This window comes from Pithys albifrons, chromosome 10 (assembly GCF_047495875.1).
Source record: "Pithys albifrons albifrons isolate INPA30051 chromosome 10, PitAlb_v1, whole genome shotgun sequence".
Lineage (NCBI taxonomy): Eukaryota > Metazoa > Chordata > Aves > Passeriformes > Thamnophilidae > Pithys > Pithys albifrons.
Window position 1 is genome coordinate 11,644,790 of NC_092467.1, and position 20,189 is coordinate 11,664,978.

The following is a 20,189-nucleotide window of genomic DNA, read 5'->3' on the forward strand; positions in this document are numbered from 1 at the left end:
CATTTTAATTCTTTTACAACTAGGAGGAAAAGTTTTAAATAATTCTGTATCCAGCAAAACCATTTTACCTCATGACACTGAGTTCTGACATGGCAGAGGAGTGCTTTGACTCTGCATTTTTAATGCTTCCAGGCAAAATTTATCTCTCCAAAGACAAGTGGTACTTAGTGAACTGAGATGTCTTTTGTGTTCCTTCTGCTACTTTATTTGATTGACTGTTAACATTTTTCCTCTTAATCACTAAAAGATGCAGAATTACATATTTTTTTCTTTAAAAAATGTTACACTGATCCTTCTGTCTTAAAATGTGTAGAAAACCTTCTGTAAAAAATCATGTCAAAAGAATCTGTGAGAAGTCCCATACACAAATAATACACTTCTGTAGCTTGGAAAATGGCAGCCTGCAATAATTTTGAAAAAGACTGAAGATGTTTTTCAAGAAGAGTGGCATCTCTATTACTATGATGAAGGTGTCAAAGACTTGGCAAAAGAGTGCCAGGTGCCTTTGGTCAGCTGTGCATTGCTTAGCTCTGGTCTTAAGGCTGAGATCATCTTTATCCTCTCTGGCTTGTTACAGGTATTTTGTGATGGCAGGATCTTCTGGCAGCACCAGAATTATTTTAAATACAGGGCTGACTCTCTCATTTATTTTCCTCTTCCCCCCAGATTACACTAATCAAAGTCCATAAGTCATCCTTCTCCTTCCCAGGATAAATTTGCATAACTTGTAGCAATTGGAATTTTTCTTTTAAAGCGCCTAACAAGTAGATTTGCATCTGGGATTATGATAGTTCTGCTTTATTTGGAGGACTGGTCTTAGGCCATTTTTATGTTATATTAAATTGTTTTACTGGATATTTTATTAGGAAATTTGGCATAAGTAGTGGTACTCATCCAAAATGGACTAAAAACTTTTTTTAACTAGGAATTCTTTAGGTAGGTATTGTTACACATAAGATTTCTCACAAAACTTCCTCACAAATTATGCATTTAGTTCTATCTTGTGTTCTTAATTATGCCAAGTAACTTTAAGGCACTTCTGGCCCATTACATTAAACACTAAATAACCTAGTGGGAGGCTGCTTTATTATGCTTGTATGAGGGTGAGGTAAAGTAACTACTCAGTGTGTTGAGGACATGTGACCACTGAATGCTAGATTGCTAATTTATATGAAGTCCTTCACCTAAAGAAATGAATGACTGTATACCATTCATTGCTATTTTTTTAACTGGCAAACTGATAAATATTTCATGACCACAGGTAAGCAGAAAACTCACTTTTTCCAGCCCACAAAACTTTGAGTTCAAAACTAGTTCTGTTCTCCTTTAAATTTCAGGGAAATTTAGGAAGAATGAACAGATCTGTTTAAATTGTTGATTTGCCGCTAAATGCGAAATAGTTATTTTGGAGTCAGTGTGTTTGTTTTTGACTATAAATTCCCATTTAATCCCTAGAAATGTTTTCTGAAAGAGTTTTCTTTAAAAATGGTCTAACTCCATGCAAATTTTAACTTAATGAATCACCATCTTCCAGCTTGACAGAAATGCCGATATTCAAAGGCTGCAGTACTTGTGAATTAGGAGTCAAACATGAAGTGAAATCTTCTTAAGTTTTTGGTGAGAAGTGGCACTTGATCCTTGAGGCAAAGAAATTCACTTCAACCTACATGACACATCACATCATATTACAAACAAGTGCACTGGCAGGGCTCTAAGATGAAATGCCATTTTCTGTTAAGTTAAAAGTAGGACGCATTTTTTCCATTTCTGAGAGTTCTATCGCTTCATATAGTTGCTTTTGGAAATGAAAAATGGCAACAGTCCTGTACAGAAGTGGTCTATGAATTTCAGAAAAGCAGCTTATGCTGAGTAGTGTGGCACAGGAAGATGCCAAGAATTTCATGAGAGAATGCAACACAGTCATATAGAGATTATGGAGCCCACAAAATTTAGTTCTGTTGTCTCTAATTCTTAAATAAAGAGGAGAATGAATAAAATATGATTAGTTTAGATGGGGGTTTTTTTGTTTGTTTTTGTTTTAGCAGGTTCAATAAATATTGTGATCTTATAGATGATCAAGATACTTACAGTACCTGTACAGTAAATACAAATAAAGAACATATGGAGGTTTTCAGTTTTGTTATCTTCCTATGTTTTAATCAGTATCCTGATCTAAATTACTGCTGTTAGGTTTTGAGGGTGATATACAGCTCTGTGTACAATATTACAGAGATACCATACACAATTACCTAGATTTCTTTGTTACTGTACAGAAGTGTCCAAAAGAGTTAGATAAAGAAAGGAAGTGATGTGTCTTCTCATAGCCTGAGAGTCAGGGAACAAACAAAGAGGAGTTTCTCATATTACATCATTCTGAATCTAGAACAGGAGCCCAGATGAGCCTGGGTATCCTGCTGGCTTCATCAGTAGCTTGGTTTTTCCCTTCCCTGTGAAGGGGGAAAGAAAGCTTATAGAAATTTTTCAGCCTATACTAGAATGGGTTTTTTTAATAGATGTGGAATTGTGTTCTACATATGGCTAAAAGCAACTAACAGGCCATAGAGGTGATGGAATGAATGAAGATGATTTTATTCTTTGTACTAAACTTTGATAAATTACCTGGGGATTTTGTTGTTGTTTTAATAGCTTTGACACAATTTTATTTTCAAGAGTTTGAATCAGTGGAAAAAGAAGAACAAAGACTTAAAAACAAGAAATGTGCTGCAGAGAGGACTGTAACCCTAGCTCACAAAAGCTTTTGCTTATAATAATAAAGACTGGAGTTGCAATTAGCTCTTTTGGAGTGTTTTTCACTCCAGCTGCACTAGACAATACTGTGACTTGCAGTTAATGCATACAGACATATCTACTTATTTTCCTTTGCATTGCAGCGTGTGTACTGCCCTAATTGGCAGCTCGCCATTTATATGTAGACAACAAGACTGTATTAGCAAGAGGCAGAGACTGAGATATCAAATGTCTGTAGTGCACAAATATCTTAGTTACATTAATGAAAGGAGAATATACTTAACTTTGAATTTAGTTATTTGGGTCATAATGCACTTAGATCCTCCATAGGGCTAAATATTAGATACAAATAATCAAAATCCAAGTTGAAACTCAGACTGCTATTTCAAGACTTCACAATAGGACCACCTGTTAGTTTCATTTAATGTAGAATCTATGTAGATATCCAGCAAGAGTAGACAGATTGACGAAAGCCACTTTTGTTTTCTCTTAATACTGAAATTTCTATCAAACTGCTGAGGTAGTCCTCCCCTAATGAAAGAATTGCAATGGCATTCTATTTTTTTTTTTGTGAAGTTAAACATCAGAGGTAGAAACAAGATGACTGGATACAATGTTCTGGAAATGCTCTTTTACCCGTACAAGAACTGAAAAATTGTCATTAATATCCCACCCATCAGAGAACGGATGTAGTAACAAGAACTGTATCAGGCACTATAGTACTGCCCTTTTAAATGGATGTATTGCTAATCTTACTGAGGATCATTTGGCACCAGGCTCTCGTCTAGCTGGGCCAGCATAGTCAAACTGGTAGTAAAGCATTTGAATAAATTCTGTCTCCTTTGGAAAGTCCTATGTCTTCAAATTTCTTTTGCTACATCTATAGTGAAATTGAGTAGAACCAACTTTAGTTCTGAGTCTTGTTTGAGAAGTAAAACATTTCCACTATGAAAACGTCAAGTTGGGCAAAATGCTTATATAGAACCAAAAAGTATTAATGAACTACCTAAATTCCAGAAGACAGGATTTTAGTTCTTTTAAAGCATGGATCTTGCATCTTTTTCATGAATTAACGTCACAGAAATCTAGTATTTTAATAATGCTTCCAGGGAGACTCAGATTAGGACTTAAGTTTCCTGAAGTTCCTTTTTTCACTGTTCCTTCTTCTATTTAGTGTATGACAAGTCCTTGTAGTAATTCAGGTGTTGCAGATTATTAGAAACTGAAAAGTATCATGTATTTTGTCCCTGACAACATAAGGAACTGAATGAATAGGGTTTGAGTAATCAAAAGCAATACCTTTCTAGACAGAGTACTTGAATTAGACAAGAGACTCTGAAGACTTTCTGACACAGGCTGTCTGCTATAGCTTGCATAAATCTGTGCTGATTGAGCTTTCAACCAGAATTACTTGAAAGGAGTTGATAGATGTATTGCCAAATGAAACAGTTTTCTTAGTTCTGTGGTTATCCAGGAGTGTATTCACTACTGTATTAATGATTTAGCTGTTGGAAGTAATAGGAATAGCAGAACACTGTTAAAACCAGAGAAGTTTGATCATCTCTATTCCAATCTTGCATTTTACAGTCCTTATCACATGAATCAGGGAGTTCAGTAGTGTCCCTGATGCAGTCAGCTGGGGGTGACTGTGTTCAGTGCTTATGGTCCACTGTCTCAACAGTCTGTATGATCTCCATAGACTTAAAAATTTTCCAAGTGACACAGCAGACCTTCAACCCAGCTTTGCTGTGAACTTACCCAGTTTGTCACACACAGAATTAACTCGTTTACATAAATTTGAGAACATTTTGACTTCCCTTGCCTGTTCTGTGTATTAAAAACTGTAGTCCTGATCCTCTGGATAGGTTTTGCCAACTGAAACACAGCAGGTAAAGAATTTTTACAGACAACACAAAGTGATCTTTCATCATCATCAGTAGCCTCTTAAATACTTTTGATTTAGATGTTTGTGTGTAAATCCTGATGTCGCGTGATCCACACGTCTAACTTACTTCAGCCTTTGAGCTGGCTGGTACTTATGGTGATACTAAAGAAGGGATACATTTCAACAGAGTTTAGAAAGGTTCAATGATGTAATTTAATTGCCTTTATCAATCTTCACTGAATTCTTTGTCTTTTCTCATCAGTCAAATCTGTGTTGTTACACAGCTCTGACTCTGGCTTCGCAGTTTTGAAAGTAAACTAGTCATTCTTCCTGATCCAGTTCCAGGGATTAAAAGCATGTTAGCCCTGCTTTATTCCACATTTCCCTCCAAAATACTTGTATTTATTTCTCCATCTTCTCACCCAAGCAGGTAAAATCCATTCACTTTCCCAAGTGCTCTAATGGAGTGATATAATTTTATTAGTTGGCTTAAAGGACAGCTGGCAAATACTTAAATACCTGCTTGCACTTGAAGTTTCTATAACTCTCTTGCAGTCTGAAATCAGTTTTTATTAACTTTTCATAAGAAGCCACTTCTTGAATATTTGCTCCTACTAGGGATCATTTAAGAAATACAGAAAATACCTGTTAAGATCAGTGTTACAGGGCCATGGGTCAATCACCTTTATGAAGAGATAAATATGAAAGAAGTGTTTGAGTAAGAAATGTTATTACTGAAATTTGAATTTTTATTCAAGAGTATATAGACAAATAAGACCTTCTTTCAGCATCACTGAGATGAGTGCTGGTCTGTTGAAAAAAGCAGTTACTGTTTAGTTTGGAGAGACTTTCTAGATTTTGTTTATGTCAGTGAAAGGTAGAGTAACCAGCTCTGGAAGGCAAATGTGCCCAACTTCCATTTGCCTCATAGCAAACTTCTGCTTTTGTTTTTAACCAATCTGGAAGTAATTTGAGTATGAAAATAATGAGTATTCTCATGAAATATGTGTCTTAATGCTGCTTTTAACTGTCATGTTTAGGAAATGTGTTTGTGATTTATCAAGATATAGGTATTATGCTAGGTAACAATAGGAATGGCAGTATATGAGGGAGACATTGTCTCCTTGTTCTTAGAACAGGGTAAAGTGTGAGGCTTCTGAGGCTATGGGAAATGAGTTTTCAGTACATGAAATATTTTGACTTTTAACTAAAAGATTGAGTTCTACAGTGCCACCTCTTCTAAAGATTAAATCCACATGGCACTATATGGAATACAATATCCATTGTTCATACTTCTTGAATGACTTGGAATCATGTGTTAACATGATGAAACCAGATGGGATGTTCAAACACTAAACTCCATTCAGTGCTAGCCAGATGTCTTTCCTGGAGGAAGGGGGAGGGATCCTCCAAGTAGAAATTTCAGAAAAGATAGCAACTGTCAGATTTTAAGCAATTGATTCAAGTGATAAATGTTATACTGGTTATTCAGTAATTGCTTATCTGTTTTTTGGTAACTTGATCTGATTTTATCCTTGCTCCTGGCTTCAGATGTGGATGGATCATCTGATCCGAAATGGTTCCACCTCTCCCCACCCCTACTCCCCCCTGCATGAGGAAGTAAAACTAAAATTGGCACATATGCTGGGAGATATACAGGGTTTACTTGTGTCGCTCAACTAGCATCTTACCAAGAAAAAATGGAAAAAGAGGGCAGCAGAGAACAAAGTTTGTAAGTCAAAAGCAATCTGCAGAATGTAGCACTAAATTAAAAAGAAAGCTTATCAAGTGGTTATCAGTCACTCAGAAAGTTTGTATCTCTAAATTAGATTAACAGATGTTGCTGTTATGAACCAGCTTTATGTGTAGCTACATTTGCAGAAAATGCATGGATATCATCTTGTGTCTTAAAAAACTAACCAAAACAAAACCTCTTCAGTTATGCTACCTTTGACCCTTACAAGAATTCCACTACAGTGAGCTTGCAGCAGTGAGGAGAGACTGTAAATATGTTTAGACAGGTGGTACAGTCTGAGGCCTTCTTTAAGGAAATGGAGAACAATACAGAAGGTCTTCATTTAGAATGTTCTCATACAATGAAACATGCCCCATATATTTCACTGCAGAATTCCTTTTCCAGTGAATCTCTGTGCTTGTCGTGAAATAAAGTATGAGTTTTCAAACAGAACAATTGAGAAGTAGTCTCCCCCACATTTCTCTTTCATGCTATGTTAACTTCACTTATTTTACATTTGTGCAGCAAAAGAAATGACAGCCAAGTCAAGTTTCTAAATTTAAAACTACTGGATGACAAATCTTTGGCAAGGAGGGAAGCACAACTCTAGTCTTCGTTATGCTTTCCACCTCCTGTTGCAGAGAGCTAAGGGAAAAAGGAGCAGGAAGCTCATTAAGAACTTGTAGCCAAAGGCCACAAACCCCTCTACCATAAAAGTCTCAACTTTTCTTGACTGTCTGCTCTCCCTTTGCAATGTCCAAACCACTCGGTGAATCCTGAGGGCAGCCAGCAGGAAATAATTGCTGTCTGTTCTGTGTAAATCCCAAAGGAGTGAAAAAAGGACAGGACACGGGCACCACATAGTGAGTTACCCAGCAGACAGGTGTCAGAGCAGGACAGCAGAGACCTAGTTCATAGTACAATAAAAAGTTGGGAATTCAGCCACGTCCCACTGGTCCTTTCAGTGGCCTTGATGGTCCCATAACCTGAGTGTGCGAGGCATCAGCCTCCTTTCACCAGGAGCATGTTGGAAACACACAATGGAGGCCTAACCCATGGGAACCTACTGGGATGATGGTAAATGGGGTTCCCTGTGCCAGCTTCTACAAATGACCCACAGAGGTGCTGCTGTGGCACCAGCTCCTTGGAGAACCAACTCAGTTACACCTCTAAGAAATAGATTCATGAATTTGATACACATTCAGTGTTAGTACCTGTTCCCTTTGAACTATTTATTAAAGTTCAGAATTCTCTTGGTACAAATTTAAGTCAGTATTTCAGCAAAAAACCATCTCAATTCCGCTTTGAAAAGGACAGGAACTCCATCAGCTTTTTAAGTAACTCAGGCTTTGCTTCCTTCATTAATGTGATGATAGATTGTAATTTTCTTTCATTGAAAAAATCTTAAGTTACCCCAAATTTAACACTGAGTCTGCAAATTTCAGCTAGGATAGTGCTACTGAAACCGTAGTCCTGATGAATGATTCTCTAAACTGAATTATGTAAAATTTATGCCCTCAGTATAAGTACAAAACTGGCATAGGACAGTGGTTAGAGGGATATTTTCTCCTTTAAAAAAAAATACAACAAAAATCAACAAAAAACTCCCAAAACAGAAACCCAAATCACAAAACTTAAAAACAAAAGCGCAAAACCAATGTGTTTTGTAGAACTGAAGTATGGATTTGACCATAAAATAAAAGAGTAAATTTTGATCGTTGCAAACAAATACAACTAAATATCAAGTTGCCAGTGAGGTGAGGAAACAGGAAGCTTGGATTTAGAAACAAAATGTCAGGTGAATCCCACAGATTGAAATATCCATGTACCGTATTTTGACTTACTGAAATTTCATGAAACTCTCCTTGCTTTACTGTACTATTTTGTGTTTTGAGGAAATTACAAGAAAAACGAAGTAGATTGCAACCTGGTTATTTTTTGAGGTTTCCACTCACTAATAATGAAAATGTACAGTTGAAGTCCTTACCTTTCCTACATCAATTTAATAAAACTATTTATATATATTCAGACTGCATCACAAAAGGCACTATTTAGCCTGCATTTATGATTTTAAGTAAAATTTTAAAGAACCTCATCATATCTGGAGTCACTTTTTGTATTTATGGCACCAGTTCCAGTGTTTACATCTTTATATTTTGCTGTTTGAAGAGGAATACAGTGATTCAGGGCAGAGTGGTTTAAAGAAGCAGATTGGATGGGTGTAGAGGATACGGGTAAGAAGCTGCTAATCAGCAAATAGATTTCACAAGAGGAATCAGAATTTTGTGAACTGATGCTCTGAAGAAAACCTGAGCTCTGCTCCTGACTGTGCAGAGCATCTGTAAGGAAAGATGATTTCTCTTCCTTGTCTCTCTTATATTAGGAAGTTATTTAGTTGAAGAAAATTGGGGGTTTAAGTGTTATGCAAGACTGAAGTATTATATAAGACTTACAGAAGGAGACACCTGGTAGTTTGGGGGTTTTCTGTTGTTATGGCTTTTTTCAACTGACATGAAAAAGAATTTTAAAATGAAGCACAATTCAAAGACATTTCGCTTCAATTTATTTTCTTCAGGTAAAACATGTAGTGAAGGCATTAGAAAGATTGTAATCAGAGAATGGGGGAAATATGTAGTCACAGAGAAGGAAAGTTCAGTGGATAACTTTCTGTATTTTTGGTGCACATACTGCATGTAGGAGAGACTGACAATTCATAAGACTAAATGAATCAAGGTGCAAGAATAGTGTCCTATTTCTACCGTGCTATTTTTTTCTGCAGATTTACTGCGCTGTGTGGCATTTGTAACAAATCAGTTTAGAATTTGCAGACTCTAAGCTTCATATGAGCCTTCTCTGAAAGATGATTTTGATGTTCCAGAATAGCAGAAAATGAAATGAATTTGTATTTGTGGTAGTCTAGTTTTTCTCTACTTGATTTAGAAGCTTGACTAATTTCAGCTTTATTCCTTTTTATACTTGCAAATCACTGTAACATCAGTCATTTACAAACACTGCAAGAACTTCACCTTAGCTTGTAGTCCTGAAAAAAATTATAGTAGCCACCTAAAGCAAGAAACCACTTTTCCAGACTAAGGATTCTGAAGTTCTAGAAGTGAAGGACACAAATTGCTGCATCCACTGATATACAGCAGCCTCAAAAGTGATGATCTTGATAAGAGAGTAGGAGAAAACAGTGAAGATTTACTTTGTTATGTTTATTTCAAGTCCAGCTTTTCAGTGCGATATGTTTCCTTCACAGAAATAATATCTGTTTTCAGTCTGCACAAGTAGTTGAATTCTCAACTGTGCAAAAAAATACAATTATGACAAGTACACTTGACCTTCAGTGAAATTAAGGAGAGTACCACCTGCACTAAATATGTCTTGTAAACAGTGTCAGGAGCAAAAGGATACAGTCTGGCTAGAAATCAAATCCAGTTGCGTAGCTTACTGCAATAGTAACATTTCAGATTTCTTCAAAGTTTTGGCTTCTAATTGTACCCTACCCTTAAACAAGGAGTGATGATGAGTTGTTAGCAGCTGTGCTGTGAACAGGAGCACTCTTTGTGCTGAGATAAAGCTGCCCAGCTCTAGAAATGGTCTGTCATGCAATAAACAACTTCCCCCCCCCCCCGCTCCTTGATTCTCCTGTAGTTTAAACGTTTCAACAGAATTTGAAGAGCATAAGAAAACTGTTTCAGGACACTCTTCCCAGAATATTTTTGACCTCTTAACTCCTGGAATAAACTACTGCAGTAAGATCCATGTTTTGTTTTATAGAAAAAATCTCCCTAAAATCAAACCACTTAAAACTATCTAGCTAATGAAGATAGCCTAAATTAAGTTTTATTAGCAATGGCACAGGAATACAAAAAAATATTCTTTTAGAAAGACGCAGTATCCTGCAGGCTGCTTAACATATCCAAAAGACAACCCAGTAAAATAAATGCTGTACTTTAGATACAAACACATCTGTCATAGGCATTCCCTAAATGTAAACACTCATCAGAACTCTTTTTATGCAAGTCTCACCTTCACGTAAAGCCATACAGAGAAGCTGTGTTATCCTGGGTTATTTTGGCTAGGCAGTTCTGACTAGTAGGGTTTTCCATAAAAACTACCTGCTGCTATTCACCTCTTTTAAACCAATGCTTTTCATCCTTTCTTTACCCTAATGAACATTTCTCAGCATAGCTCAGTGAGGAAGGAATGTGGGGAAGTTGGTTAGTTCTTTAAAAGTCTTAAATGCCTAAATCAGAATTTTAAAAATTTTTTAGGCATAGTTAGTTACTATAGATCACAAAGGGCAGGAAACACATATTGGACAGCCTTAAATTTCCAATAAGTTTTATATTGATGTAAGGTGAATTTTAGTACATGGTCTTATGTACTAATAGCAAAAAATATCTTCAGTGTCAGGTCCAATCCAAAGATGTCAGTGGCTTAGTACAAGTGGGCAAAATGGGTTCCTTGCCCATAGTGCCAGGAAATGCCCATGGTGGCCTTTCCAGAAACAACACAAAATCTCAAGTACTCTTGAATATGATGGTAATCCAGCCGATACTTTCTCCTTAGCAAAGTTACATCACAGACCTCAAAAATCTTAGAAACCACCTACTAAATATAAAGCATAGATGAATAAACATTATATTATGTGTGTGCTGTCTTTTACATTATTTGCATTGCTGACAACTGTACAACTTATGTAATCTCATATTTAATATATATTTACTGCACTCCTTATTTTTGTAAATCAAAATAGAAATTGTAAAGACTTTATGTAGTTTAGCTGTTTATTATTAGCCTGTAGAAAGGCTATTTTCCTTTAAAATTTAAATTGGTCCTGATATAATTAATAACTCTACAAGAAATCAATTTTTTTTCTTTTTTTTTCTGAGGAAAATGAGCTGTAGTGGCTTGGCTGTTTGGTAGCAATGGTTCTGGTTTTGTCTTCCATTTCCATAGCAAAGAGAATTAATTTAAGGGAGATCAATAGCATTGTCGGCATCCATTGCATCCTCCTGCTATAACTCACAGTGCTGGGGAGTGTGTGACACGAGTGTGTACTTAATCTTGTATCTTGTATAGAATTATGCAAATTAAATACCCATTGAAAGAAGCTGCTGTTTTTATTAATTTAATGCAGTAATACTAATAAGGGCAAATGTGTAAAACAAATCGTTGTGTGTACTTAGGATAAAAAAATGTGCTAGCCCTTGATATTGGGTGGGCATAATGGATGTTGTGTAAAGCACTCTGTGCACTTTGCGGCGTGTGAAACCTGCACAAACTTTCCAATAATGCTAAAGCACTTGCAAATATGTTGCACCTGGAGCAGGGAGGAGTGAAGGGGGCAAAGGGTCAGCATTAGGCATTAAGACAGTGACTAAACAGACTTTACACTCGGTGAAAAGTCCAGACAACCCCTGCAGTGTCATCTTACAACTCTGGTTTTCTTCTTTTCAGGACATAGTAATCCATAAATACACTCAAGTCACCAGCAGCTTAGCTCTTCCCCCACTTCTCCCCCTTTTTAACTCTCCTTTCATTTTTGATTCTTACATAAAGATCTGAATTTTTAACCCTTTCCACGTCTTTAAATCAACCTTGAGAACTGCTTTTCTTCACTGTTGTCATTTAACTAGACATCATTTTATATCCTCATTTTTGCAAATTATTTTCTTAAAAAAGTGGTTTCAAATAAACTAAAACCAATAATGCTTGAAAACAGAAGCACAAACTGTAGGACATTCTGGGAAATTATCAGATTTTTATTTCTAAAAAAGGCAGTTATCAAACTCTGTAGGAGTCTTTGTTTCTGAAGCTTCTTAACCAGAGACTTTATGTAAAAGTATCTCATGGGGTGTAGTATTAAAATTTGTTTCTACAGCTACTTTTGAGCTTATTTGTTTGGATAGAAAGAAACACTTTCAGCTGGGATGCTGGAAGAAAAGAATCATCTCTCTTGCCATTGGTTTTTTTTTTCTAAACTGGAGAAATGCAGAGGTAAAACAAAGAGACGTTTGTACTTTTATCATACAATTAAGTCTTTCAGTTTTGCATCTATTACACTTAGTAGCTGAAATCATGAGACCAAACTGATTTTAATCATTTTATCTGATCCCGTTATCCACATCCCATGGCTTAAGAGACTGTATAGAGTCCTAATATAGTCTGGAGCCTTGACAGTAAAAATAGGCTGGTGAGATACAGCCCATCAGTTGCATGTAACTGTGTGCATTTTGCCGACTTCCTCTCCTTGTTCTGAGCACTGCACGAGGCTGGACTTCCACACAGGATAATTTCCTCTCACCCACTTTGCACTACTCCACCCCTTCTGCAAACCTGCCGAGATGTTCAGCAGGTCTGTCGCAGCCCTTTTTCATTAATTTTTTACATCTTATGAGCAGCACTGACAGACGATATCTGAAAGTCTGTATAGTTCTTTCATACTATGCACTAATATTGATTCATAGAAACATTAATCAGAAAATTGTTTCTTTCTTTCGCAGAGAGATCCCTCATATTTACTCAGGGAGGAAAAACAGAGTTTTCAGTTACATGTTTGTGACATGGTCATTTCAGTTAGTCACAAAATGGTGGCCTGAGAGCATCTCCTGTCAAATCTCTAGGTCCATGCAGGCTCTCACTTGCATGGTGACTTTTAGCATTGCTACCCATGGTTTTCTAACTTGGTATGTTTAATGGTGGGAATCAAAGAATCATTGGTAGAAACAGAAGGGTGAAACTGGGATTTAATGGGAGCAGAACTAGCAAAGGTATTTACTTCTCATTGCAACATGCTCTGTAGAAATTTCATCATGATGCTTTAAGCACATGCTGAACTTTTAGCATGGAAGTGATTTGCTGGATCACCTACAGGCTTTAGAAGTAAGAGTACACTCAACACCATTACCATGGTGTAAATACTAGAGGTAGTCGGTGTCTGGGGCTCAGGTTTGGTGCTCCTGCTGATGTAGTGCCGCATTTTAACCTGCAGTCTCACTGGTACCATGGGACAGTCCACTAATAAGCCATTACAGGAGTCAGCATTTTAGTGTTAGGCCTGCGTGAATGTTGAATCCAGAGCATCATTGCAGGTGGAGGAGTATCTTCCATTCATCCTATATTCTGATGTTTTGTTACAGGTTATCAAAAAGTAAGACATGAATGTTCAAGTACATGGAGAACATAAAAAAATTAAGCTAGAACTCAATAACATTAATCTCTAGAGAAACCGGCTTTGTATCTTGTCTAGTTATAGGAATACCACACCAAAAAATGACCTAAATTAATAGCAGCAACAAGAGACCATTGTTCTGTCTAGTATTTTATGTTCTTTTCAAGCATCTGAGGTGTCTCCAGTACCCTTTGCTGTGGTATCTCAATGCTGACCTTGTAATAATAATCACATATTCAAAACTTCAATGCTGCTAATATGACGTAGATGAGAAGCCAGGGAGTTGGATGATTTGCCCAAGGCTATGAAACATCTTGCTGGAGAGCTGAAATCAGACCTTTTACCATGTCTGCCTGGCCAGACACAAGGTCTGTGTTTTGTTTTATGTTCTCAGGCATGTTTCTTCATGCAAATGTTATTTGGGCTGCATGCTTGACATATAGTAAAGGCTATGCTGCCACAGCATTTTCTTCTGTATTGTTTTTCACCTTAAACTTAAAAAATTATTGGAATTTTAATGAAAACCTGATTGAACTGAAGAAGAGCATCTTATTGAAACCATTTTCATAATTATTTTTCAGAGATTATATTCTACAGGTGTTTAGTTGTTTCTTGATTCAAGCTTATAGTGCTTGAAATATATGAAACCAGCATCCACTCAAGCATAATGTCAAACTAAACTCTGAAGAGTAATTTGTGTGGAATAGCACAACAATATCTGCTGCAATTTTTTTTTAACCAAACAAATTTGCTCTGTATTCCTTTCAGTTGGTCTTTTCCCCCTCTGCTCTTTTCTTCTGAAGGATTCATTTTAACCACTTACCTTATCCATGGGCTACGTAAATCTATGGGTAGAACTTTGTGCATCCTTCGCATACTCTACTTGCTAAATCTCCAATATTGTTGTATTACTTCCCATGTACCTCACTAAATCCAAATAGAATAGTAAGACAGTAGTGATGTTATCTGTATGCATATTTCTGTAGATAATGTTTTTGTGTGATACGTACAGTATTTACAATCTGTGCTTTGCATGTAGATTGCAGTACAAGTGACTCTGATCAGCAATGAATGTAGTGTGGGTTGGATGTATGTGCCTAAAATCTATGTAGGCAAATTAATAGCAATTGAAGATTTTAGATCTTTTAAGGGTGAACATTTTGAACAGTGGAAAAATATATTTTTCTGACACTTCTAAAATGTACTTTCTAAAAATTTTATTAAGTCCTATATCCTTCAAATGTTCTGCCTTCATTAGAAAAGGCAAAGTATTTCATGCTTTAGTTCATCCACACCTTTCAGTCTTTTTGGACACTCTTTGCTTGAATTTGTTTTGGCTGTTTTGTTTCTTCTTTTATGAGGTTTTTTGTGTCTTTAGCTATTTGGCCACCAAATGATGTCGAGTACCTGTTTGGCTGGTGTCTGATAGACATACGTATTCCTGTTACACGCATTTCTAAAAGAGGAATTTGCGATGAGTTTTGCCTGAATGCTATTAGATTTGCCACTGTACAAATAATATAAATTATTCTTAATTATTTCAGCTCATACTAGAAAAGATTCAGGACAAAGGAGAGATTGATGCAGTGTGCCTTACAATGGTCCTACTGATTTCTCTACTGGCCTTTCTTCTGCACATGGTCAATTAGAATTGAAAATCCTGTGCTGATTTCATTCGCTGGAATTTTTAAGCAGGTCAGGAAGAAAGATGTTATTGAAAGGAAAAGTCTCATCTAAATAAGAAAAGAACACGTGGCCATCTAGTCTAACTGTACCATGCTGAAAATCATTTTGACTCTGCTGTAGTTTGAGCTTTGCAACAGTTTGCTAAAATATCAACCAGAAATCTGTTTACATTAAAACACTCTGTACTTTTTATCTATAGAAATGCAGTGTGCAGTTCTCTTCCTATCTGTAATGAGTGAGCTCATATGACCCCATTACCGTATTGGGGCTGTCTGTGTTTCTGGTAGGTTCTCAAGTTACTTCAGCTCTGTAAAGGTATAAGTGAAACTACCAATCTTTTGAAAGTTTTGGAGGTAATCCTGAGTGCTTTATTCCTATGACTGCAACTCACACTTCTGCTTGAACTAGGAAAAGCTCAAATAAGCAGATGCAACAGGAAACATGGGGCGAAAAGGGGAGAGACTAGTTTAAAAAAGGAAATTAGAGCTTGAAATCTGTGTGAGTAGCACCATGTAGTTTGCACAATCAACTGTAGGCCACAGGCTAAGAGACAAGCTGTAATAGATATCAAATTTTTAAGGAATGGAGTCATAAATATGCATGAGCTTCCATGATTGCATTGTTTCAACATCAGCTATTAAAAATTTTACAGAAGTCAGCAAAAAAACAGAGGTCAGAATTTTTCACATTAGGTAAATGAACTCTTTGGGTAAAAAGCTAAAACATACAGCTCCAAATCTCAGGTGCCTGGACACCAACAGCAGGAGGATAATGCCATACTTATGGAAACACGGGTCGCTTTTATCTCCTACCTGCTTTAGTAAAGGCTGTTGAGCACCCAGCACTCATAACACCCAAGAGCCTCTTGGGGAGAAGGGGCGAGTGTTGAACTAAACATGGAGGCAAAGGCCCTGTATTCGTATTCTCAGGTTTAATGCTTAACTCTTACATGATTAGTCATTACTTTTGCATTGAAAAACATTGCATAAATTGCCACGTGAAATATCCTTCTAATACAATGTGGTGTGTAAATCACTTCTGAAGTTTAGAGAAATTGATTTGCATAGGATTTCAGTCTTTAGGAAAGGATAAAAATATGATTGCTTATTGTCATTACCTTAAGAAAAAGAGAGTCAGCACTTAAAAATGTAGCTGCAGGGATTATTTCAAAATACATTTTTGAAGCAAGTGACAAATTTTATTTTAAAGTGTAATATGCCAGGAAAAGTAGAAAGGAAATTATCACCTTAATATGCTGAACACGTGTATATACATGTAGTTACAAGTGTATACTTCTTGTATGACCATTGTGTTAAGTTTGCTTGTGTATTTCATATAAGGTATATAAAATATTCCTTTAGAAAAGCATTGTATCCCTTGCTTTTAAAAAAATAAAAGACAGGAATACAAATTTACCACAGCTCTAAATTCACTTAATTTTTCTGAAATCTCTGTTCTGGAATTTTTTTACCTTGCTGTGCATATTGCTGTGACTACGTGCAACCTTTTGTTTGCATGTCTCTGCTGCTATTTGGAAAGGAAGTTTTTTTAAGACTAAATGAGATACTTATGCTGGGTTCCTTTTCTTGTAGTGTTTATAAGCAATATTAGAGAAAAAAGCCAAGAAAAATTCCTATATTTTCATTAAAATATCTGTAACTGCGACTAAAACATAGTTTAAGCTTTATCAGGGAGTATGTTAAAAGCAGTGTATGTTGTCTGCTTAAAAATATATTTTCTTCTAAGTCTTTTTCATACAAAGTTCATATTGAAAAGCAAATCCTAGTCATCATGTGTATCACATCATAATTTGTACCATAAGACAGTGAAATTCCAAAGAATTCAGAATATAAGTCCACATGGTGTACACTTAAAAATTAAATAGAATAAATGCTTTGAATCTTTCTTTCCTCTGTATGTCTCTGCTAACCCCACCCACAGCCACACCAAACGTAGAATAACTATTTTGGGGAGTCCTGCATTCCCCAGACCAACTTTCTGGCACGATGACACTGGGCCAGGCGGCCTCTCTGTGTTCTGTGGCAGCAGGAAGGCCAGGGATTGCAAGGCCAGCTAACCAGTCCCCTGCCACGCTCCCCTTCTTCATTTGAAGACAACATACTTACAAAGCATTTTGCTACTGCCTTGTTTAAAACTACCATAAAACTGTCTAGGAGCTCTTGCTAATCTCTCTAAACCCAAATATTTTCAAATATTTCAGTTTGATAGGCATTCAGGAGTGGGTATCTAGACAGTAGCCATTTGCCTTTATGCAATATATCATAGACATACACAAAATCTTTACATAGTATTTGAGAGCTACACGGCAATTATGTAAGTGATGCATGAACTTAATAAAAAATACTGCATTGACTGTAAAGCTAGAGTAGAAATCACAGTAAAATGGGAAACATTGGATGCCCCGAGTTACACTGTGTTGGAAAGTGTGTGTTCATGTGCGTACGTTTTGTTAAATAATGTGTATATATGTTTACAAAGTTTCTTATTTTGTATCTTTTGCGAATCGCAGCAAAGTTGAAACCGAGCCTGCCCAACATAAGGAGGAAAGGCTTGTGTTTTGTCTTTAATCTTTCTACAGCACGGTTCAGACTTCTGTCTGATCTGCACATAGCAGAGCAAGGGGCTTGCCGTGCATTGCGTGCAGGCTCCTTGATTGTGGAGGGGGAAAAAAAATCTGGCTGGAATCCAGACAGGCAGTGCTCTGTTGATCATTGTGTCTAGCCTTCAGGTGTCTCAGCTCACAGTGGGCGGCGGTGGGGGAGGGGGAGATAACAGGAGGGCAGACAAAGAATAAAATGGTGTATTTTTTTTTTTCAAATCATATGTATAAAATTCACGTAAAATCCTGTTTTAAAAAAAAATGCTTCTTTTAACGTTCCTGTCCCTGCAGTGGGAGCAAGCAAACATCTGTCCAGGAAGATTTATTTAAGCCGTAATTAGTAGCGTCTGGAGTCTTTCAACAATTTCTCCTTATTGCACTTAATTTTTTTTTTAAAGAAGTCTGCTCATCTTTCACTTAGAAACTGTTTTCATTTCATGCATTATTAGAGATCCAGCCCAGCTAGGACTGAGTCAGATTTCTATTGTCTTTGCTTTTTTTCTTCTGGTTGTAGTTTTCAGAATCTAACTTTTGGTAGGGAAGGGGGGGTGGGAAGGATCGTGCAGGCAGGGGGGAATGATCTTATTAAAGATCTTATGAGCATGTATGGGAGAGAAAAAAGCAAAAATACAATTCAGTGCTGTTTATTGTACAGTGATTCGTTTGGGTTCAATTTCTTTCCGGGGAAGAAGAAGAAAAAAAAAAAGCGCTGCTTTGTCTGTTGCTTCTGTTTGAGAACTCTCATAAATCTTGCCCAGAAAGCAACTTGGGCTTTAGGAGATCTGGCCAGTAAAGCTCTGGGAGGCAATTTCGATGTCTCTTGCTATGGATATTCTCTTCTTTTTGCCCCCTCTGTCTCCGCTGCCCCCTCCACCCCGACCTTCTGACGTTATGCCATGAAGAGCCCCACACCCTTTCCCACTCCACCAGGAATCTGAGTGAATGCAAGCTGCAATCCAGAGGTAAAGTTACTTATCAAAAAGCCTCTCCTCATGCTGAGTGAGTCCAGATATTATACTAGTTGTCTTTTTTCAGTCCAGCCATAACCCTTTCTTACACTCCCCCCGCTGGCTCGCCTCTCCCCCTCCCCCCGTGGAAGGGGTGGGATGGGAACCTTGCTCGACTTCATTGTTCCAAATGTAAGAGCTATTTGCCCCAAAGTGTCTTCGCTGTCTTTCATAGCTAATTATAATAACTGTCAGATGTCTGGAAAGTCTGGGCTGCCCTTGCTGGCGGAGTTAAAGTTTGCCTTTATGTTTTCCCCTTGGGGACAGATCAGGCCTGATTAGACACAGAGTACAAATAAAAGTGAACAACATACGTGTGTAGGGCTTTTTGTCTTTGTTTTTCTTTATGAACAAAGCAGCACGCTGGCTATGTCAGGAAGCAGTGTGTCATGCAGCGTGCATGCAGGCACTGCCCTGGAGAATAACTCGCTTTTTCTTTTTCCTTTTTTTCCTTTCTTTTATTGAAGCATGCAAGAAATATTTCTGAATTTGAATATCACTTTAGATACTTGTTCATCTCATAAGAAAAGTAATCACTGATTTAGTGGATGTAACGTTTTGACATTTTTAAGATATTTGCTTTTCTGGGTGAAAATAAAAATAAATAGACCCCGTACTCACAGTTTTGTTGTGCTGTGCAGGTCGCTGTCTCCTTCTGCAGAGGCAAGGAGGGTTGGAGGGTGTCAAGGGTGCAGAATCCCAGTTTAATTCGGGAGAAATGTACAAATGTGCTTCCTGAAGTCTCCTGGAAGTCAGCCACTTGTGCTCAGACATCCCATTGCTGCTCTGCACGCTATACTATCTGCAGTTCTGAATTGAACTAAATACTGCCCATGTGAAAGACAGAGGAAACACAGTCATGTGGGACACACAAATCCACTCTATTGGCTCTGAAGGCACAACTTCAGCATTCTTGCATTTCCACCATTGGTTAACAGTTCGAGCTGAAAGAGTCTAGGTCCTCCTAGTGAGTCCGTTTTCCCTTTATGTGTGGAAGAATGACTGTAGGATTTTACAGTGACAGGATTAGTTAAGAAAGGGACTGAAGTCATCCCTTTGACTGAAGCTGGTGGGTGGGGATTGGAAGCTGTGCTTTTCTCAAGTCGACGTTTTTCGTTTTGCTGCCTGCATTCCCAGTGTCAGGAAATGCTTGCAGTTAACTCGGGCAGCAGAGAGAAACTGAAGTGACTTTTTCAGGTTCAGGAATAGGTACCTGACTTTTAGAGCAACACAGTGTTACAGAAGATTTTTACAGGAATTACTAATCTGTTTTACTGAAGTGTGATTGTTCTCTTCTGCAGTTTTTTGTTGTTGTTTTTTTTTTATTT

The 20,189-nt window shown here is 37.2% G+C and overlaps 1 long non-coding RNA gene across 3 annotated transcripts in view; it reads right to left on the minus strand.

Moving 5' to 3' along the window:
* The window catches only part of LOC139676239 (uncharacterized), a 60,414-nt gene extending 40,621 nt beyond the window's left edge, over positions 1–19,793 (minus strand). The window contains exon 1 of one of the 3 annotated variants that reach the window (XR_011698623.1): positions 19,483–19,793. This is a non-coding gene — a long non-coding RNA (uncharacterized lncRNA). The remainder of the gene's footprint in view (positions 1–19,482) is intronic. The other 2 variants (XR_011698624.1, XR_011698625.1) reach the window with 2 other exon arrangements.
* Positions 19,794–20,189: the final 396 nt, after the last annotated feature.